The sequence below is a fragment of the Nomascus leucogenys genome, chromosome X (genome assembly GCF_006542625.1).
Source record: "Nomascus leucogenys isolate Asia chromosome X, Asia_NLE_v1, whole genome shotgun sequence".
Classification (NCBI taxonomy): Eukaryota; Metazoa; Chordata; class Mammalia; order Primates; family Hylobatidae; genus Nomascus; species Nomascus leucogenys.
In genome coordinates this window covers 51587394-51610739 of record NC_044406.1, presented here as the reverse complement: position 1 = coordinate 51610739, position 23346 = coordinate 51587394, and the positions used below count along the sequence as shown (strand labels likewise).

At 49.5% G+C, this 23346-nt stretch overlaps 1 pseudogene; it reads left to right on the top strand.

The window, feature by feature from the left end:
• LOC100585517 overlaps nucleotides 1–7438 on the top strand; it is a 44085-nt pseudogene extending 36647 nt beyond the window's left edge.
• The last annotated feature ends 15908 nt before the right edge of the window (nucleotides 7439–23346 follow it).

Sequence of the window (23346 nt, the reverse complement as noted above, 5' to 3'; positions counted from 1 at the left end):
TAAACAACAGATATTTATGTTCTCACAGTTCTGATGGCTGGAAGTCCAAGACCAAGGTTTGGTTTCCCCTGAGGCCTCTCTCCTTGGCTTGCACACGGCCACCTTCTTGCTGTGTTTTCACACGGTCTTTCCTCTATGCGTATACCCTGCCAGTGTCTCTCATGGGTCCAAATTTTCTTCTAGGGACACCAGCTGTATTGGATTAAGCCCACCTTAATGGCCTCATTTTAACTTAATCACCTCTTTAAAGGCCCTAACTCTAAATATAGCCACATTCTGAGGTCCTGGGAGTTAGGGCTTCAATAGACGAATGGAGTGTGGGGCACAGTTCAACCCATAGCAATGAAGTACCAAGAAAGACAAGGCCAGGTTCACACCAGGATGGGGAGAACAGTTCAGGGCCATGACGCTCTCAACGTCTGATAATCCCACTGTCTCCCTGCCTGTGCTTAGGGCCTCCTCCAGGTAAAGCTTATAGAAACCAGAGGCAACATTTCTGCGGGACAGGGGTTTGGGAGAATGTTGTTCCCATGGCTGGTAGTTGCTGTCTTGCCCAGGAGCAGGAGTTGTGTATCCCCAAGTCCCAGTTCAATGCCTGGCCCAGCAGGGAAACTCTGATGGGGGCAGAACAGAGGCCATTAGGCAAGGCTCTGTGTCCTTACTCATTTAGAGTCTTATTGCCAATGGAAGTGACTCCAGAATAAATTTGGGCTTCATTCACAGAGAGTTGAGGCCCTCACAGATTTAAAAATAATAATAAAAGAAAAAGGCCAGGTGCAGTGGTTCACGCCTGTAATTCTAGCACTTTGGGAGGCAGAGGCGGGCGGATCACTTGAGGTCAGGAGTTTGAGACGACCAGCCTGGCCAACATGGCGAAACTCCGTCTCTACTAAAAATACAAAAATTAGCTGGGCATGGCGGCAGGTGCCTGTAGTCCCAGCTACTCTAGAGGCTGAGGCAGGAGAATCGCTTGAACCTAGGAGGTGGGGGCTGCAATGAGCCAAGATCACGCCACTGCGCTCTAGCCTGGGCAACAGAGGGAGACTCTGTCTCAAAAAAAAAAAAGAAAAAGAAAAAAAGAAGGAAGGAAGGAAAGAAGGAAAGAAAGAGAAAGAAAGAAAGAAAGAAAGAGAAAAGAAAAAGAAGCCAGGTGCAATTGCTTACACCTGTAATCCCAGCACTTAAGGAGGCCAAGGCAGGTGGATCACTTGAGGCCAGGAGTTCAAGACCAGCCTGGCCAACATGGTGAAACTCCATCTCTACTAAAAATACAAAAATTGGCCGGGCATGGTGATGGGTGCCTGTAATCCCAGCTACTAGAGAGGCTGAGGCAGGTGAATCACTTGAACCCAGGAGGTGGAGGTTGCAGTGAGCCGGGATCACGCCATTGTACTCCAACCTGGGTGACAGAGTGGGACTCTTTCTCGAAAAAAATTTAAAAATAAAAATAAAAGTTTAAAAAATATATGACTTCAGCCCCAGGCATAGTCTGGAGGCAACTGCATGAGACAGAGAAAGAGAGAGAGAGAGAGAGACAAAGATACAGACAGACAAAAACAGAGAGAGAATAAAAAAAACTGGCGAAGAGCAGTCAACCCCCAGAAGAGTGAGAGATAATAATAACATGGTAGTTGTGTTTTTTGTCACTACGTTTTGGAGTGATTCATTATGCAGCAATAGATAACTGGAACACAGGCCAAAACACAATTGCGTGGGCACACGCACACACACAAGGTACACAAAAATCCCCCTTCACAGGACCTGTTTGGAGGCTCCTGGCAGCCAGCCTGGGTGCTGGTGCTCATGCCACAGACTCTGGGGCCAGCCTGCCAGGATTCACACCCCTTTCCCACCACTTCTTAGCTGTCCAGCCTTGGATGGGGAAACTAACACCTCTGCCTCAGTTTCCTCGTCTCTGAACTGGAAACCATACTGGAGCCCTCCATCTGGGATGGCTGGGAGGATTGAATGTGCTAACCCACGTTAAATGCACGGGGCCATGCCAAGCGCGCAGTCGGCGCTTGATAACTGTTTGCTGGAATGATATGACTCAACATCTGCCTTTCTGCTTCCTAACAGGTGGGCTGAGAAACACGCCATTTCCGGCAGACACGCCGCTGACCATCTTTTTCCATCACACTGAGGTCACCAGCACGGCCTCACACTTATTTGTTTTGTAAAAATGTCAGCAGCTGGGCCAGGTCCCCTCCCCCAGCCCCTGTGGAAAGTCAGCTCCCTCTCCCTCTGCAGGCGCTTGAGATCTGTCCCTGCCACTGTCATCTCTCACCTTTGCCTTGCAAACCACAGATTAGCAGAAGACAAAACGCTGGCTAAGGGCTGACCTCAATACCTGCTTTTAAAGTCCCTTGGCTGGCCCAGCCACAGAGCTGTGGGACACAGGATGAGCAGGAAGCAGACAATGACAGTTGGCTTTCGGGATGCCCTGGTGCCTCCTACGCACTGAGGACCCACTTCCCAGAGGCAACTCCCACAGCCAGGAGGGCACAGGATCACGGCAAGGTGCCTGTGGCTTTGCCAAGTCCTCCTCACTGCCCTGGGCACCCCCCCAGGGTACCAGCGGAGCCAGAGGCCAGGTTCTTCCCATGAGGAAGCAGGAGGTGGAACAGAATGAAGTCAGCAGCAGGCCTCTTTTCTGTCTAGTCAAGGCCCGCCTGGCCTCCAGAAAGGTCTCCTCTGCCTTTTCCTCTGGGGCAACCCCTTGATTGTGCCCCATACTAAATCCCCTGTCATGGGCATTCACGCTCCTCTGACTTTCCAGCTGTGTCACTTTGGGGGTGGGGGCATTGCCACCTGTGGGCCCTGTTTCTCACTCTCCATTTGTGATAACTGGCTGCCCTACCCAGTAACACAACACTCCCCTCCCCTTTGACCCTCACATCTCCCTCCAGGTGGCCTCTGCCAGACCTAAAGCAGGTGCCCGGGCATCTCCTCTCCAGTCTTGTTGGGCTGCAGGATGCACAGGATTTCGATAAGTTCACCAGCTCTCTTACGCTAAGTAATCCCTGCCCCAATCCCTTGGGTCACCTTGAAAAACCATTCTTAGTCTCTAATGAACCAATTGGTTCTTTAGAAAAGACACCTGGAACTTTCTTTGCAGCGATGAGCCATGTTTGTCAATGGGAGCACTATTCATATTTGGGCCTGGACAAATCCCCATTGTGTGGGACAGTCCCTCCCCCATTGTTGGATGTTAAGTGTCCTTGGCCCCCTGCCTGCTAAACTCCAGTAGCACCCTCTAGTCATTGTGATAGCCAAAAATGCACCCCTATTTCCAAATGCCCCCACCCCCAGGTGGAACAGTCCCTGAATAGGGAAGCACCATTCATCTCAGGATAAAATTCTTTCTCCGCCACAACAATCACCAAGCAGCATCTCCCTGCAGGATCAGTTATGCGCGCTTGATCAGCCCAATCTCCCTCATGTTATTCAACCCAGAGTCAACGCCGCTGCACAAGTCTATTCTGTTTCTGCATTCACAGGCTCATACTGTGAGCAGGGACTCCAAATTACGCCGAGGAACTCAGTCCCTAAATCTGTCCTCTTTATTATAGATTGTGTGTGGGTTGCCCCTGATAGATGATTCTCAGCAAAGCGTTTACTGAGAAATCATTTGTTTAATTTCACACGCCCCCTTCCATCACTGGCATTAGTTTAAAAAATAAAAATAAAAAGTAAAAGAGCAGCCATTGTTGGAAGAGTTCCATTGGAGCTGTTTGTTTGTCAAGGTCCATTGAGTCAAAATTCCCAGTTCAACTTTGAATGCTCAATGCTCCTGCTTCTAATGTGAGGTTGGTGTTTGTACCTTAAAAAGGGAGGGGAAATCGAGTCTTTGAAAGAAAAAAGGGAATAAAATAATCCTCCCTCTATAGTGTCTATACTTTTCAACATAACACGGGAGTGCAACTACCTTTTTACCAAAACACGTCGCCAGCTTGGCGTGAAGTCCTCACACCTGGATCCACCAGGAGAGAGGAACATCCATTCTGACAGGGACGTAGCCTTGCACACACCTGCTGACACTTCTGCATCGCTGTGGGTCTAGCTGTAGTAGCTACATTGGGTCGTTTTCCTTTTTGGAACAATAGTTCTCAACACCAAGAGCTTCTTGCTGGTGTCGTAAAATCCCAGTCTCACATTGAAGACCTAATCCTGAAGGTTTTTAGTCTCCCAGAGTCCACTTGTGATGATCTGATGGACCCTAAGGCCTCTCTTCACAGAACAAGACAGACACATGTGTGGACACATAGGGTATGCCCACATGCGTGCACTCACTTCCACAGAACTTTGCACATAATCACAAAGCCTCCTGAAGCCTGCCCTCAGGCAGTCAATTAAGAACCCACCACTGGTTCCACACATGAGGAAATTGAATGTAAAAGCAGCTTTGGTGGTACATACAAATATGATTCAGTTTCAGCTGGGAAGGCGACCAACTCTCAAACTGTTCTTCCTGAAACAAGCCACGAGCCTCATGTAAAGACAATAGCCCCTGTAGATGGAGATAGTGAGAGAAAGCTTCCAGAGACCACTGTCACTCCTGAACACTCCGAATTTATGTGGACTGCTAAGGAGAGAGACCAGAAAGCAAAACAATCTGGAAAAACTCAAAACCCATTGCCCCAAAGTAAAACAATTCATGTCGATGGCAGTTCCTGTAGATAACAGTACCACATTGCCTTGCACTTGCACAATGCTTTAACCAGCTCAAACAGCTTTCACCAGCATTATTCAGCAGTCTCACAACTGCTCTGTGAAGTCAGGACCACTATAATTGCCTCCATGTATGGGTTGCAACAAAGGAAGAGGGCTCAAAGAGTGGAAGTGATGCCTGAAAGGACACGTTGGTTGGTAGCAGTAGTACTGACTTAGTCTATTCTGGTTTCTATAACAAAATCCCTTAGACTGGGTAATTTACAAACAACAGAAATTTAGTGGTCACAGTTCTAGAGGCTGGGAAGTCCAAGATCAAGGCATCAGCAGATTCCATGTCTGGTGAGGGCTCTCTGCTTCATAGACAGTGCCTTTACCCTGAGTCCTCACATGGCAGAAGGGACAAACAGGCTCCCTCAAGCCTCTTTCATAAAAGCACTCATCCCATTTATGGGAGTGGAACATTTGTGACCTAATCACCTCCCAAATACCCCACCTCTTAATACCATCACATTGGGGATTCGGTTTCAACCTATGAATTTTGGAGGGGCACCAACGTTCAGATTATAGCAGTAGGCAAGCCTCAACGCTCAAGTGCTTGTCAAATCATGCTTGCATCATGCTTTTGCTGATGTTCTTCTTTTACATGCCATTGCTGATGTTCCATTGGCCAAAGAAAGTCACGAGGCTAAACTCAACATGAGAGGGGACTACCCATGGATGTGGATATCAGGAGGTATAACTCATTTTGGGGGCCATATTTGTAACCACCTACCACACACACAAGTAAAAGCATCTCCCCTCCCACATAATGACCGAAATATCATCATTTATCTTTCAGACCATTGCCCTCTTTTTGCTTGCTCTTTGAGAAATCAGGCATGGCTTTATTGAATATCCTATGACCCAGCAATTGTATTTCAAGATATATAGCTGAGAGAAACAAGTGCTTGTGTGCACCAAAAGCCCTGCACGCAAATGCACGTAGCAGCTTTATTCACAACAGCCTGAAACTGGAAACAACCTAAATGCCTGTCAACGGGAGAGCAGATAAACTAATCATGGTATACTCATACAATAACACACTATACAGCATTGAAAAAGAACAAATTACTGCTACATATAACAACATGGATGAATATCCCAGAAGATATTGAGCAAAAGAAACCAAATTCACAAGAATATGTGTTGTATGATTCTATTTATTTGAGGTTCAAAAACATAAATCAGCTGGGCGCCATGGCTCACGCCTATAATCCCAGCACTTTGGGAGGCCAAGATGGAATGATCACTTGAGCCCAAGAGTTGGAGACCAGCTTGGGCAACATAGTGAGACCGTGTCTCTATAAAAAACAAAAAATTAGCCAGGCATGGTGGCACGAGCCTGTAGTCCCAGCTACTCAGGAGAGTCAGGCAGGAGGATGGCTTGAGCCCAGAAAGTCGAGGCTGCAGTGAGCTGCGATTGCACCACCACACCACTGCACTCCAGCCCAGGTGACCTTGTCTCCAAAAAAACAGACAAATCAAGTCTATGTTGTTACAAGTCAAAATAATGGTTACCTTTAGGGGGATAGAAAGTGGGAGGGAACACAAGGGAGCTTCTGGGGCAGGTGCTAGAAATAGTCTCTATGTCAACCTGGGTGACCGTGGGTCTGCACATATGTAAAGAGTCATAGACTTGTACACTTCAGATTGGTGGACTTTACTGTGCTTATAGATTAACTGTTTTTCAAGTACAACATTAGAAGTAAGAATGGAATTCAGGTGCAGGCTCGGGGCTGGAGCCCAGGCTGCGGGGTCCGCCCCGGGGTTCAGGGGCACATCTGGGAGGGCAGGGCCCAGCGCCCAAGTTCGGGGGTTAATTCCAGGCGTTGGTGATTTCCTAGGGATTGACTGGGGTGGAGGGTGCATGCTTTTGTGTGTATCTAGATGAGTGCTTCCTAAATCCTGGGGGCTCCACACTTTAGTGGAGGCTCCAGCATTTTAGGAGTTACTGTCTTAAAATCCACGTTTAAGAAGGTATTTTTGGAGTTCTCCGGTCTTAAGGGTTAATCCTGTGGAAACTGACTCCCAAGGGCAAATCCAAGGAGCCTGCAGTTTTGGTATTTAATTCTGAATCCTTATGCGTTACATAAGGAGTGAATCCTGGGTGGGTGACCTTGGGTCTTGGAGAATGATCCTCGCTGAAAGGTGTCCGGGATGTGAGAGGGGTGATTCTGGTTTAGAGAATGAATTCTGCAAGCTCTGGGAGGCCTTCTAGAGCATGTAAATTGAAATAACCCCGGGCTTAGATCTGAGTATGAATTACAGATGGAGTGAGCCTACCAAAAGCAGCCGACCATCTTTCAAAACAAGAAGCTCCTGCTGGGAGAAACTGGCAAGGAGAAGCTCCTGCAGTATTACAGAACATCGGTCTGGGCTTCAGGACACCTGAAGAGGCGATTGAGGGCACCTACATTGACAAGAAATGCCCCTTCACTGGTAATGCCTCTATTCGAGGGCGGATCCTCTCTGGCATGGTGACCGAGATGAAGATGCAGAGGACTACTGTCATCCGCCGAGACTATCTCCACTACATCTGCAAGTACAACCACCTCGAGAAGCGCCACAAGAACATGTCCGTAAACCTGTCCCCCTGCTTCAGGGACATCCAGATCAGCGACATCATCACAGGGCGAGTGCTGGCCCCTGAGCAAGACGGTACGCTTCAACGTGCTCAAGGTCACTAAGACCACCGGGAACCAAGAAGCAGTTCCAGAAGTTCTGAGGCTGGACGTCTGCCCGCTCCCCACAATGAAATAAAGTTATTTTCTCATCACCACCCCCCCCCAAAAAAAAAAAAAACAGTAAGAATGGGTTTCCTAGTGTGGCTTCTCTAGACAGGGTGGCAGCCTTGGGAGGGCGTCCAGGTGGAGGGTGGGAGGCCCTCAGCCTGGCATCATCTGGCCTGCCCTGTGCCTTCTCCCAAGCCAGCAAGGAAAAGACATTGCTCCTTGCTTGGGCCCTGAAGAGCTCCACGTGGCACAGTGGTCAGTGAGGGTTACTTTAGACTGGGGCACACTGGTGATGGCCACACAGGCTCCCCTGTGGGAAATGCTTTGAAGAGCCTTTGTTCCAAGAGTTGATCAAGGAAACAAGCTGGCAATGAACAGCAGAAATAACAATACTTAATAATGGGCAGAATCAAAATGGATTTCAATGCCGGCAGCTAATTTACCAGGAAACTTATTCCTGAGGCAGGCAGCTCTCTCCCCTCATCAGACTGTAGGATAAACAAGGAAGTGGCAGGACCAGGAGAGGCAAGAGGTGGGAGGAGAGGAGGTGGAGGGAGAGAGGAAGGGGGAAGGAAGAAGGGAGGGAGGAGCAGCGGGGTCTGAATGAGCTCTTTGGAAATGTGCAGAGACGCTGGGGAGTGGGAGTGGGCAGGGGTTAGGAAGGGTAGGAGCCCCCAAATCTCAAAGATGCCTCTCAAAGGCCCTGCAGCCTCCCCTGCCCCCATGATGGCTGTGAAGCCTAGGGCTCCTCCTCCAGATCTCCAGCTCAGCCCCTCCAACTCTTCAACCCTTGGTACATATCCTCCACTGTTACTGCCTGCCCCCAAGAGCTAAGGAAGGGGGCCTCAAGACCACACAACAATGGAAGGAAACCCCTTGTCAGGGAAGGAAGATTCTAACTGGAGCCCTCAATGCTCCAGAAAGATTATCTTTCCGGTTCCCATCGTAAAGAGAGCAACTCACAATCACCCCACTACCCATAAGCTCTCACTGCCCTTTTCCTCCCCCACCCCCACCCCCCAAACAGGCTGATTTGTTTACCTTTTATCACTCTGTTAAAAAATTGGTTCTTAGAGATCCTTCTCCCAGGATGAGGGCAAAAGACAGCCTGGGCCTCCTCTGTTATTTTAAGGCAAGATATGTCGGCTTGAAGTCTGCTCTGAGATCTTGTGGGGAGGGCGACAGGGCTTGTTATCTGAAGGTCAAGTCTATTAAGACCTGCTGGCCAGGCGCGGTGGCTCTTGCCTGTAATCCCAGCACTTTAGGAGACCAAGGCAGGTGGATCACCTGAGGTCAGGAGTTCGAGACCAGCCTGGCCAACATGGTGAAACCCTGTCTCTACTAAAAATACAAAAACTAGCCAGACGTGGTTGCACGTGCCTATAGTCCCAGCTACTCGGGAGGCTGAGGCAGGAGAATTGCTTGAACCCGGGAGGCGGAGGTTGCAGTGAGCCATGATCACGCCCACTGCACTCCAGCCTGGGTGACAGAGCAAAACTCCACCTCAAAAAAAAAAAAAAAAAAAAAAACCTGCTCACAACCAGGGTCTTCGGATCACCTTGTCTGTAGCCAATGAGAAAAATGCTTCCCTTCCCTCCAGGCCTTTTCCTGCCTGTCCCCAGTCCCCTTCAACTGTCCCTGGCTTCTCAGGGCTCCTCCCATCCCCCTCCAGACTTGCTACTTGCCAACACCATCTACCTTCCACACCCCCATATCCCACTTTTTTATTCAACGTCCCCATCAGGTGTAGGAGAAGCTAAAGCCCACGTGTACATCTCTGTCTCTGACCATGAATCCGTCGAGGTGATATGCCTGAACCCCAAGGCTGGTGGACGGGCACTGGGGGAACTCTTCAATTTCCACTACTTGAGTGCTTGCTTGCCTACATTGACAAATGGATCTCTTGCTTTTCAACTTGAGCAGAGTGGATTCTTCTTGCTAAAGGCTAAGTACTTGCTGAGTTGCAAGTTTTAGAAAATGAGGCCATTGTGGGGCTATTTCTGAGGGAAAGGAAGACCTACAGTGCCAGCGCCAGCCCCGTCCACCTCCCACAAGAATTGGGCACCATTATTTTTACATTGGGGAAAATTCCATCTCCTATTTCAAGAAAAACAACTGAATCTGGCTTAATCTTCTGCCAAAGTATACACTGTGAGGAGATGGCAAGAGTTTAATTCTTAGAGACAGTGGGAAGCAAGTGACCAAAAGGAACTTCAGGATGAAGATGACTTTTCAGTATCTAAGGGGGCTTTGCTGGTGAAGCCCCTGCAGTTAAGGTGTCAGCTATGGGATAACCGGGGGTGGGGGTAGGAGAGACCGCCGCACCATGGCATCCTGCTGGGAGCATAGCCAGTCCGTGTGAGGAGCAGAGTCAGCCTCCCAGGAAGGAGCAAAGAAAGGTGGGGTTCATGGTCACTTTTGAAAACCAGCTTCCCAGGGCTTCGCCTGTAACAAAGTATCATGCACTGGGGGGCTTAAACAATGGAATTTTATCTTCTCACAGTTCTGGAGGCTGGAAGTCTGAGATCAAGGTGCCAGCAGGGTTGGTTCCTTCTGAGGCCTCTCTCTTTGGCTTGTAGATGGCTGTCATCTGGCTGTGTCTTCACAGTCTTCCCTCTGTGTGTGTCTGTGTCCTAATTTCCTCTTCTTATAAAGACACCAGCCATATTGGATTAGGGCTTACCCATATGACCTCATTTTAACTTAATTACCACTTTAAAGACCCCGTTTCCAAATACTGTCACATTCTGGGGCACTGAGGGGTTAGGACTTCAACATATGAATTTTCAGGGTATGCAATTCAGAACATAAGACCACTACAGGGTTTCTCCTTTGCTTCCACAATTACAACCTATTCAAACTGCAATCGATACAGTGCCGGGACTGGGAGAAGCTGCAGGGTTGCAGATCACACATAAAAAGGTCCTCGTCTACCCCAACCCCAGTCTCCTTTCTGCCTAAATTCTCCTCAGCATCCAAGTCTTGCCTCTGCAAGAAGCCCTCCATGTCCCCTGAACTCACATGGAGCTTTCCCTTTGTCAAATTTCACAAGGAAGGATCATTCAAGTCATGCTTTCTGTATCCTGAGTGTAAATCATAAATTCGCTTTTTTTTTTTTTTTTTTGAGACAGTGTCTTTCTCTGTTGACCAGGCTGGAGTGTAATGGCACATTCACACCTCACAGCAGCCTTGACCTCCTGGGCTCAAGTGATTCTCCTGCCTCAGTCTCCTTTCTGAGTAAGATCTTTCAGAATAAGCCACCCCCATCCTGACACACACACACACACACACATACACACACACACACACACACACACACGGCCAGTATCTATTTCCTCCCTCTCCCAGCCAGGCAGTTTAGGGAGCTGGAGTTGGCTGCACACCCAGCTCTAGGGATCAACCAGATTGGCTTAATTCAAAACGGAAGATAACATGACCAAATTGGTCCAATCAGAGTGAATATCAGGATTCTTGATGGGAATGCTGGAACACAGGGTCTCTCTTCTGGGCTGGGTTTGGTTGTAGAGCATGTGAGTTCTAGAGCAGAGCAGCTACAACTGGGTAGGCCAGTGGCAGGAACGGGGGGCTGGAAGTGCCAGGAATCTGGATGGGGTTGGGGGGTGGGGGCAGGGAACCACTACTGTGTGTAACCATGAAACCCATCCAGAGGAAACAGAGCAGATAATGGGTGCTGGTGGCATCATTTAAGCCCTAGATCAAGCCATACCTGAAGTAGGTTACCTCTGGACCATTCAGTAACATAAACCAATCAATTTCCCCTTTTGCTAATATTGAATTGGGTTGGGTTCACAATGGAAAAATCACTAAATGATATAATTTCTTTTGGATCCTCCAAAGAGCCTAGCCCCAGGATAGTGTGGACACTCAGTAAATACAAGTATGCGCCACATAATGACGTACCAGTCAACAACATATTGTATATACAACAGTGGTCCCGTAATATTATAATACTGTATTTTTACTGTACCTTTTCTATGTGTAGATATGTTTAGATACACAAATACCACTGTATAACAATTACCTGCAGTATTCAGTACAGTACATGCTGTACAGGTTTATAGCCTAGGAACAATAGGCTATACAGGTAGCCTAGGTGTGTAGTAGGCTATACCACATAGGCTCGTAGAAATATATGCTATGATGTTCATACAATGACGAAATCCCCTAACCAAACATTTCTCAGAAAATATCCCCTTCGTTAAGTGACACATGACTGTGCTAGAGCATTACAAAGTCTCAATCTATGAAGGCTTTGTAGATAAAAAAACTGTGACCAGGGGTAAAGGGATTTACCAAGTCTCAGGGGCCAGTTAGTGGCAGAGCCTGGATGACAGCCTAGATCTCCAATCTAGTGCCATTCCCACTGCACTGGAAGGGATGTGGGCCACTGTTCCTCCTCCCTTGATCCCCCAACCTAGTCCCTGCAGGAGAGGGAGGAGCTGAGAAAGCCAGTGTGAAGCCACAGCACCCTCAACCCCCCAGATAGGAAGACTTGATTGCAAGCCAGGAGGCCAGAGGAGAGGCGAGGCAGGAAATTGAGTGGCTCCATGTCAACCACACGTTCTGAGTCACCTGGGGGCTGTCAGTAAGAAGATAGTGCAAAGATGGTGAGCAGCTGCCAACCCAGGCAACAGGCATGTCGGTGTCCTCAGGACCCCAGAGGGCCCCATTGCAGGCTCTAGGGAGACCTCTGCCCTCAAGAAGGCTGTCTCCGAAGGGGCGCGGTGGCTCACGCCTGTAATCCCAGCACTTTGGGAGTCCGAGGTGGGCGGATCACGAGGTCAGGAGATCGGGACCATCCCAGCTAACACGGTGATATCCCATCTCTACTAAAAATACAAAAAATTAGCCGGGCGTGGTAGCGGGCACCTGTAGTCCCAGCTACTTGGGAGGCTGAGGCAGGAGAATGGTGTGAACCCGGGAGGCAGAGCTTGCAGTGAGCTGAGATCGTGCCACTGCACTCCAGCTTGTGCGACAGAGTGAGACTGAGACTCCGTCTCAAAAAAAAAAAAAAAGAAGGCTGTCTCCAAGTGGCGTGGTGGGCTTAGCAAGCTCCAGAAGGGGCAGAAATGTGTGTCGGGGCAGAGTCACATGTCTGGCGGCTGGGCTGTGAAGACTGGCAGGTGTGGGGCGTGGATTGTGCAGAATAGAATATCTGGGATACCTTGGGCATCTCTCTCCAATGTGGCAGCTTCAGGGTAGCCAAATTCTTAAATGGCAGCTCAGTGCTTCAAAGACATGTGGGTGGGAGGGAGAGAGGGAGAGAGGGAGAGAGGGAGAGAGGGTGGGGGGAGAAGGAGAGAGAGAGAGAGAGAGAGGTGAAAGCCATATCACCTTTTCCAACCTGGCCTCACAGCGTCACCTCTGGTTCATTCAATTCATTGGAAATGTCTGGTCCATATTCAGAGGAGAATTAGGCTCCACCTGGTTGGGAGGACTGTCAAAGAAAGTCTAGATATGGTATTTTATTTGTTGTTGTTTGAGACAGGATCCTGCTCTGTCATCCAGGCTGGAATGCAGTGGTGTGACCATGGTTCACTGTATCCTCGACCTCCTGGGCTAAAAAGATCCTCCTACCTCAGCCTCCCTAGTAGCTTGGACCACAGGCATGTGCCATCACACCTGGCACATGTGTGTTTTTAGAGATGGAGTCTCTCGCTAATGTTGCCCAGGCTGGTCTTGAAACCCTGGGCTCAAACGATCCTCCCACCTTGGCCTCCCAAACTGCTGGGTTTACAGGTATGAGCCACTGCACCTAGCTGAGACGTGATTTTCAATCATGATAGAAGCCATACCTGGCAGACAACAAGGAGCCGGTGTCCCTAACCCTGTACAATGCCAGAGCTTCCTGGCACTGCCTAAATCTGGACCTTCTGAACACGAGGGATAAAGTGAATGCTATCTTGGACATACCAATGTCATGTGGGGTTTTTTGGTTACTCTCAGCCAAAGCTAATCCTAGCTGATACTGAGCACATGAACTTCCATGTCCTATTCCCGGCACAGAGCAAGCTTTCAAGCCAAAACTTGCTAAGTGAAAGTGGGTGGGGCTGATGGAAGGAGGGAGGGAAGGAAAATGCAGCAGTGAACACACTGGACTGCAGATCTCAAATACGCTGTCCCATTGGCCAGTAGATTCACTTGTATTTGTTACGCTGTATCCCAATATCTATTTGTTAAAGTGAAAAAACATGCAAAGAAAACCTTAAGTTAACATATAAGGAAGTAGAGGCCAAACAGTAAGTGCCTGTGGATGGAATGGATGAATAAATGAGCAATTACAGGGCATAAACAGGCAAGGGAAGGTCCCCAAAGCAAAGGCTCTCAGATTGGTCAAGGTGCCCAGGCTGGCTCAAGGCCACATTATGAAAGTCCACATTATGTTGACCAGGCTGGAGTGTAATGGCACATTCACGCCTCACAGCAGCCTTGACCTCCTGGGCTCAAGTGATCCTCCTGCCTCAGCCTCCTTTCTGTCCTAGAAGCCTCTTCTTTTACCTCTCTCCTCCTGCTCCACTTTCTCATTCTTCTCTTGCTTTTCCTCCTCCTCTCTTTCCCTCTTTCTCCTCCTTTTTTTTTTTTTTTTTTTTTGAGACAGGATCTCACTCTGTTGCCCAGGCTGGAGTGCTGTGGCACGATCTTGGCTCACTGCAGCCTCTGCCTCCTGGGTTCAAGTGATTCTCCCACCTCAGCCTCCCAAGTAGCTGGGATTACAGGCACGCCCCACTACACCTGGCTAATTTTCTATATTTTTAGTAGAGACGAGGTTTCACCATGTCGGCCAGGCTGGTCTCGAACTCCTGACCTCAGGTGATCCACCCACCTCGGCCGTCCAAAGTGCTGGGATTACAGGTGTGAGCCACTGCATCCGGCCTTCCTCTTTTTCTTTTTTGTCTTCCCCCTTCTTCTTCTCTTTCTTCTCCTTTCTCTTTCCCCCCTTCCTCTCTCCCTCCTCTTTTCCCTTCGTTGTCCTCCTTCTCCCTCTTCTCCTTCCCTTACCCACCTCTCTCTTTCCACAGCCACCTGGTATATATTCTTAGCCCCGTACCCACCCACCCCAACACACCAAAATCTAGGCATTTCCTGATGTCCTGGACAAAGGGAAGGGAAAACCAACCAAACCATCAATCCCAGTTCCCTGACAGGCCTGGCAAATGTGGTCCCAGCACTCCGTTCATCCTTCTCTCCCTTCCCCTTACCACTTCCCTCATGCTCCAGCCTCCTCACCACCCCCTCCTATTCTGGTCAACTCCTACTCGTCATTCACCATCCTGCTCAGATGTCACCTCCTCTAGAAAAGGCGTCAACCCAAGCTGACACAGCAGGCCCTACTGGGGTAGGTGCCTCTCCTGTGTGCTTCCAGAAGCCCCTGCTCACCTGTGTCAGAACAAGCAGCCCACTGGACTGGAACAGTCTGCCTTCGTCTCCATCAAGAGCCGTGGAGTTGCAGGGAAGGTGCATTCCCATTGCAGAGCCTCCAAGAGCCTGCCCTCCAGAAAACCTGCGAGAGTGATTCTACTGGCTTAGTCATCCCTGAATCATGGCAAAGACTAACCCTAAAGTAGCATTTCCTGGGTTGCAGGACATGGGGTAAGTGTCCTTTTGGTGTCTCCTATATCAAGATGGCTGGGCAGCCCCTATATTGTGTCTGGACCCAAAGAAGCACTGGATGTTCCTTGGGCTGGTTCCCTGGAATTCAAGGGCTTTTCTTTTCTTTTTTCTTTTTTTGAGAAAGGGTCTCAGTCTGTCACCCAGACTGGAGTGCAGCAGCATGATCATGGCTCACTGCAGCCTTCACTTCCTTGACTCAAGCTATCCTCCCATCTCAGCCTCCTGAGTAGCTGGGACTACAGGTGTGCACCACCACCCCTGACTAATTTTTTAATTTTTTGTAGAGATGGAGACTCACTTTGTTGCCCAGGCTGGTCTCAAAATCCTGAGCTCAAGTGATCCTCCCACCTCGGCCCCCCAAAGTGCTGGGATTATAGACATGAGCCACTGCACCCGTCCGAATTCAAGTTTTATTTACTTATTTCACTTATTTTTTTTTCTTTTTGAGACTCACTCTGTCACCCAGGCTGGAGTGCAGTGGCATGATCACAGCTCAATGCAGCTTTGACCTCCACGGCTCAAGTGATCCTCCCACCTCAGCCTCCCGAGTACCTGAGACCACAGGTACTTGACACCATGCCCAGCTAATTTTTTGTATTTTTCATAGAGATGGGATTTTGCCACATTGCCCAGGCTGGTCTCAAACTCCTGGTCTCAAGCCATCTACCCTCCTAGGCCTTCTGAAATTCTGGGATTACAGGCATAAGCCACCACACCTGGCCTCAAATTCAAGTATTTAACATGTTTAAGCCACATCTTTTCCACTCTGTCTCTAGATACCTCTGTTGTGATACACTGTATTTCTCAATTATGGCCACAGTGATATTTCTGGTCCTGTATGTTCTTCCAGGATCTCCTTACTCCCATCAAGAGGTGGTGTCTTTTTCCTCTCCCCTTGAACCTGGGTGGGTTAGTGACTCTTCCAACCCATAGAATATGGTGGAACTGATGCTATGTGGTTTGTGATGCTAAGTCACAACATGCAAACAGCTTCTGCTTGGTGCCCAGGAGCTCTCTTTTGGGACACTGACCTTTGGAACCTAGTCGCCATGCTGTGAGAAAGCCCAAACTACACAGAGAGGTCGTGTGTAAATATGTGACCAACAGCCCCAGCTAAGGGCTTCAAGGACAGCCAGCATCAACTGGCAGACCTATGAGTGAACAAGCCTCCTTTCCAGGATGTGAGTGTTGCCTGACAAGGAAACCCCCCTTCCCGTGTCTGCAGTAGCAGAGAAGCCCCGGGGCAGAAAATGAAAGGCAGAGATGACTGGTACTCACTTTGGGTGAGATACTGTCAGTGTGAGTTGAGTCAAAGCCCTCATGGAATGGTCCACCAAGGCCACAGCTGGAAGCAGCAGAGGTGAGGCCTCAAGGAAGTGAGCCAAGGCACCAGAGGCAAACGATCCAGCAATTTCTTTAACCCCCTTTGCCTCAGTTTCATCATATGAAAAATGGAAATCCTAACAGGGCACTTGTGAGGATTAAACATGACAAACCATGCAAAGTGCCAGACACATTGGAAGTGCTCAATACATATTAGTCTACTAAGAGAAAGGGGCCAGGTTCAGTGGCTCACACCTGTAATCCCAGCACTTTGGGAGGCCAAGGCAGGCAGATCACCTGAAGTCAGGAGTTTGAGACCAGCCTGGCCAACATGGTGAAACCCCATCTCTATTAAAAATACAAAAATTAGCCAGGTGTGGCGGCAGGTGCCTGTAATCCCAGCTACTCGGGAGGGTGAGGCAGGAGAATCGCTTGAACATGGGAGGCAGAGGTTGCAGTGAGCCGAGATCGCGCCACTGCACTCCAGCCTGGGCGACAGAATGAGAGTCTGTCTCAAAAAAAAAAAAAAAAAAAAGAAGAAAGAAAAGAAAAAAGAAAGGTTTTTAAGGTCCCAGGAAGACTTCTGTGTGTATCACAGACTGGCTGCTCTCGGGAGCCATAGACTTCCAAATGTGAACAAAGAAGGTGCTTTGGAATTCTGAACTTAACTTTTAGATGCCTTGGACTTGGAACGTTGATTTTACACCATAATATAAAGAATGGGGGTGGGATAATGAGAGCAGTTTTTCTGCCACAGGGAGAGGGAATCATGTTTCCACCAGTTCAAGAGGATGGCTGGCTGGTAGAAGGGTCTACGTGCCCATGGGAGCCCTGTAACAGGCCTGGGGCTCTTCCCGCACAGGGACGGGAGATGCATGAAAACCCCAGAGAGGTTGACAGGCACAGGGAGGAGAGGGGATGGAGCCTCACACCATGGCAGCCAGCAGCAAAGGAAGCCTGCACATTGCACAGAGGAGGTGGTAAAGTGGCTGTGGCTAAATGCAGTGTCTCAGCAGCGATTGCAAGGGTGGCCCAGGTCCTCACACCCCAGCACAGTAGAGAGAGCAGCCAAGGGCACCCAAGCCACCATGGCACCAAAGGGCACCCGCCTGGGGCATGTAGTGGAGTACCATGCAAGGCCTCTGGACTAGAGGCTGTAGCCAGCCACATCAGTTTCCATGTTCAAGTCCAAGAGGGACAGGCACACCTTGTCCAAGTCCAGTCAGCCCAGTGGGTAAGGCCAGGATGCAGAGAGCAGCATGCGGACACATGTCCCTTGCGCAATACCAGGACAGTGTAGGACCAGCCTCTTCTCCACTCCCCACACCGCCCCCACCCCCACCCCCACCCCCAGCCTCCCACTCCCAGGGCTGCAGCTCACGCCTGGGAGGAATGAGTGAGGGAGAATCCTGAAGAGACAGCATTTGCCTAAAAGTGACCATGATTTAAACCAGAAGTGACTGTTACCTTGACTTGGCAAGTTTAAGTTGTCGACCATCAGCAGAAACGGGGGCTCAAGAGCCCAGTTAAAGCTGCAGTTGGGGAGAAATAAAGAAAAGCTACATCTTAGCACACCTGAGTGTCAGGAGAGTGGAACTTAAACCTGCTACACAAGGCTTTACTCAAGGCTTGGGAATAACAGGAGGAAATTAAGCCAGAGCGGAGCTGACACATAAATAATCCAGTTGACAAGCTGCGACTTGCTCTCCAGGGGCCAGCGTCCCTGCAGAAGGCACACGCATGGGAGGGGGCAAGGAGAGGGAGAAGGGGAGGAGGTCAGGAGTCTGTCCAAAGGAAGACGAAACGTGTGACTCTCCTTTTTGGATCCTGCTGCCTCTCTCAACAACTCTTAATTACTAGCAATCAGCTCTTAATTACCTACAACAAGAGAGACCAGGGAAAACACAGATAAATGAAATCCACAGATAATCCCCAAACCCCAATTTGGTCGATAACATCATCCAGCTTCCCCAAGTAACCTCTTGCCAGGACTCCTGCTCTCCTGACAAGTTGCAGATCAGAACAATCCCCAATTCTCCCTCTTTCCTTGCCCTTGCCCTTGCCCGTGCCCGCCTTCTGTTGATGCAGAGAGAGAAGCGGGTGGACCCTAAATAATTCCCAACTGGATATTCTTTCCTCCCGTCCCTGGGTTGTGGCTGCCAGGGTCCCTGGCCAGGTGCCAGGCTCCAAGCCTCCTGGCACTGGACTGTTTTCACTGTCTGTTTGCCCAACAAACAGGAATGCTGGCTGAGAATTCAAGCCACCTTGGAGGACAGGAAGGGAGGACAACAGGTTCCAGGACAAGGGACTCTGAAGGCACACTGTGCGGGGGGCTGCTGTGGGCCACCACATGTCCCACAGACCCAAGGGTCTCTCTGTCCACACCTGAGTCAGGATGGCTGCCTAGAGGCAGAGGACAGAACCAAGACAAGTTAGAATGGAGAGTGAGAGCAAAGATGGAGGAAAGATGGCCGAGTCTGGGGGCTCCCCGTTCCTGTTTCCTGACTTTTCCATAGTCAGGCAGTCAGGAATTATTTTTCTTTTTTTTAGAGACGGGATCTTGCTCTATCGCCTAGGCTGGAGTACAGTGGCACAATCATGGCTCACTGCAGCCTCGAACTCCTGAGTTCAAGCGATCTTCCCGCCTCAGCCTCCTGGTAGCTGGGACTACAGGTATACACAATCACACCCGGCTAATTTTTTTATTTTTTGTAGAGACAGGGTCTCACTTTGTTGCCCAGCTGGTCTCGAACTCCTGAGCTTAAGCGATCCTCCCACCTTGGCCTCCCTCCCAAAGTACTGGGATTACAGACCTGCAGTCGGGGATTCTTAAATGTTCCCTGTCTGAGCAGGCAGGCAGGGCATATGCCTTAGGTCTCATGCCTGAGCTGGCAGAATCCTGGGCAAACTGCCTGTCCTGCTTAAAAAGAATGTCCTGGGGTCATCGCCTGGGGAAAAATGTCCAAGACTGACCCAGCAGCACAGCAAATGGGCCAGTATCAGTTAAAGAGGAAAAAGAAAAAAAGGAGCAAAGGGAATCCATAGAATCAACAGTACCCCCACCCCTCCCTTTCCCACTCTTTCACCCCACCCACCCCACCCCACCCCAGCAATGGCCAAGGCAGCTAGGGGCTGGTGGCCTCTTGAGTTCAGAGAAGTAGCCACAGTTGAGCATGAACCTGAACATCGCTCTCCCTTTTCTGACTTTTCTTTTTTCCTACCGTCCAGTGAACACAGTGGACAAGCCAATCCTCATTCCCACAGGCCTCGTTAATGAACCTGCAGCAGCAAATGTGCCTTGTTATTGCTGGAAACGTGGAAGCAGCACGTTCCCCAGCAACGTGCAAATACCACACAGGAAGAGCCCTCTCCCCTCCCTCTCCCCCTCTCCCATCCTCCCCACCTCTCCCAGGGTCGCACAGCCGAAGCTTCAAGTGCCTGAGTCCCGCTAAGCAACCTATCCAGGGCATGCCCCCACCCTTACCCATCGCCCCCCTAGATTTCTGTGGAGTTGAGTCGGCCAGGAGGCGGCACACGTGGAGGTCCCAGAGGGAAGGTTGCCTACTGCAAATCAGAGGCTAGACAGTGCATTGAATGGAAGAACACCGGGCCCAGGCTGAGGCTAAGAAATACTACAGGCTAGGGGCCGCAGTGGCAGGGAGGGGGCGCAGGGATGCTGCTATGGCTTCACCTCTTCACCACACCCCTCTCAACCTTGACTGGGTCACAGTCTCTTCCACACTCTAAATGGGCATTAATGCAGCCAACGCTAATTCAATTTCATCACAGGGAGACAGGAAAGATTTTTCTCCAGTCCTTTGCTTCTGCTACGTCTGTCTCCTCCTATGGGGACTGTTGGTTCTGCTTCATGAGGTTGGATTTTCAGGCTTTTTGGCCTTTCCTTACTCCATTTGATGACCATTTGCATAAGGGAGAGGCCAGGAGGGAGAGACAGGGAAACAGCCAGGCCCCAGGGACAAAGCAGTTTCCTACAATCCAAAGCCACCATGATTCCGGAGCGTCATTATGCATCTCTCCTGTGACCCGGTGACCTGGGACTCCAGATAGCCCATGTCACAGAAGATGAGATGTACCAACAGCCGTTCTCACCAAATTGATGTGAAATCAAATGATGCAGGGAAGTTTTTAGAAGGGAAAAGAAGAAAGAGAGTGAGAAAGATACAACATTCGATTTCCCCCACTGAGGAGGCTGACAGCACTCTCTGCCAAACAAAAATTGCCTGCCTTTCTCAAAGCCAGCATTCTGGAGCTGTTTTCTGATTATTTCAATCAGCCTAATAACGTGGAGGTTTGAGACAGCTGCTTTTGAGGTTTGGAGGGTCTGGCTTTTCTGCTGGCTCCTGCAGAAGCATAATTGTTGCTCCCTGAAGCTCACGTGCAGCTAGGGAAAAAGAGTTTGAATGGATTTTTCGACCCCAAAATATAACCATCCTGGAATGTGTTGCAAGGTCAAGCAGTCTTTTCGAGCTGACTGGCTGGATCGGAGGCCCCGTTGCCGTGTCTAGTTCAGTGTTCTGCATTCTCAGCCGGTTTCCTCGCTGATAATAAGAACTGGCTAAATGTGGGTTCTGTTCATTCCTGTGTGTAGTCCCCAGGTCTCAGAGCCCAGTGGGGTGTGCTGTCTGGCTGCCTGGATTCTGGGAATGATGGCTCCCTTCGTGGCTTGTTTCTTCATGCCAGGCTTGTGCAGAAGGGTCGCCAGCCATGCCCTAAACCCCTATAAGAGCACAGAGAGAACAGAATGCATGCTGCCCACCATGTGCCACAGAGCCCAGAGAAAAGGGCATAGTTCATTTTAAAGGGGAATGTTGAACTCAAGGTGGCTTTAAAGGTAGCCAAGGTTAGAATAAAATTTCTATTAGGCCAAAAAAAAAAAAAAAATCAGAATATCGGCGGGGCGCTGTGGCTCATGCCTGTAATCCCAGCATTTTGGGAGGCCAAGGCGGGTGGATCACTGAAGGTCAGGAGTTGGAGACCAGCCTGACCAACATGGTAAAACCCCTATCTCTACTAAAAATACAAAAATTAGCCGGATATGGTGTCACATGCCTGTAATCCCAGCTACTTGGGAGGCTGAGGCAGGAGAATTGCAATTGCTTGAGCCCGGGAGGCGGAGGTTGCAGTGAGCTGAGATGGTGCCATTGCACTCCAGCCTGGGCGACAAAGTGGGGGAGACTCTGTCTCAAGAAAAAAAAAATCAGAATATCATCATAGAAAGTTAGCCAGTGTATTTTACAGGACTACATTTATTAGAATGCTATCAAATTTTGAGTACCTGCTGTGAACAAGAGCCGTGCTAGGTGTTTTTGTATGCATCACCTCATTTAATCCTCACGACAAGTGATGCAGATATTACAATCGCCATTTGACATTCCAGAAATCTGGAAAACTCTCCTGTGTGTCCATGTTTTTTTCTGCAATTGCAAATCTTCCCTTCTCTGGGCCTCTGTTTTTAAAACACTTGCAATCCTAAATAAATCTTAAAACAGCACTGTCTTCCTGAATGCCATTATCTGATGGGAAGGGTGGGTGAACTCAGGCAAAGAGCAGACTTCCAAGGCCTCCTCGCAGCTATCTGCACCCACCTCCTCACTGTTCGGGGAATCCCTTTTTGATTTTCCTTTTTTGGCTAATCTGCCCCTGATTGGAAATTTCTTTCTGACACTAATGCACACACGCACGAGTTGATTAATATCTTCCTTCTTGGTTGCAAAGAATTAGCACCAGGCTAACTATCCTCAGTATAACCTCGTGTTCATTGTCCTGTAGGTTTTCACAAAATGGGGGGGAGACTGTTGCGGACTCTTTTTTTTTTTTTTTAGATGGTGTCTTGCTCTGTTGCCCAGGCTGGAGTGCAGTGGCACGATCTCAGCTCACTGCAACCTCCGCCTCCTGGGTTCAAGCGATTCTCCTGCCTCTACCTCCTGAGTAGTTGGGATTATAGGTGTCCGCTACCATGCCTGGCTAATGTTTTGTATTTTTAGCAGAGACGGGGTTTCACCATGTTGGCCAGGCTGGCCTCAAACTCCTGCCCTCAAGTGATCTGCCCGCCTTGGCCTCCCAAAATGCTGGGATTACAGGTGTGAGCCACTGCGCCCAGTCAACTGTTGCTGACTCTTGAGGAGCCCGTGTCCACTGCCCACTACAGGAGGTGTAACGGCAATCAAACAGACTGTTTGCTGAACATCCCAGTGCTGGGCTACCCAGAGCTCACAAAACCCACCACCAAACCAGGGGACGGTGTTCTGTCCACACTGAGCCTCTCAGGGCCTTCACGAGAGAACCCCCTAACAAGGCAAAGCTATAGGGCGAGGAGCCTGGCCAGCCCCCTAAATGATACCCAGAACACATACATCCAAAGATGTCTCCCTCACTGCTGACACCTTAAGCGGCCAGAAACTTATTTCAATAATGCAGTCATGGCTCAAAACCTCATGCAATTCCACTTTTAGAACCACTGCCAGAGGCAGCTGACAGACGACATTGAAAAAAGGAGTTTCACTGGATAAAGCTTAGTCTCATGTTTGCGCTCGTCACCTAAAGTATTATTCTCTGGGTACGGGTAATCTGTTTAGGGGGTGATCCTGGGAAATAGGGTTCAGAGGGTGGAGAAAGTGAGACAAGAAAAGGGAAAAAGACAAAAGGTGTGTTAGTGAACAGGTTACCTCCATAGACAATGGAGGCCCAGTTCCATTTGGGCCCCTCCAGGAGATGGTGTGGACACTCCAGGACACACCTCAGACTTCTCCTGCTGAGTCGTAATGAAAAGGAGATATTGATCCATCATCTCCGCTGCCTCGTTGGTTAAGAGTCAGACCTGAGGGCATTTATTCCCAAGCCATTTCAATGCCATCATCTCGCCTGCAAGCCACACCTGGCAGAGATGCTCAGAAAGCCATCTGCAGGTACAAGAACTGTCTGCAGG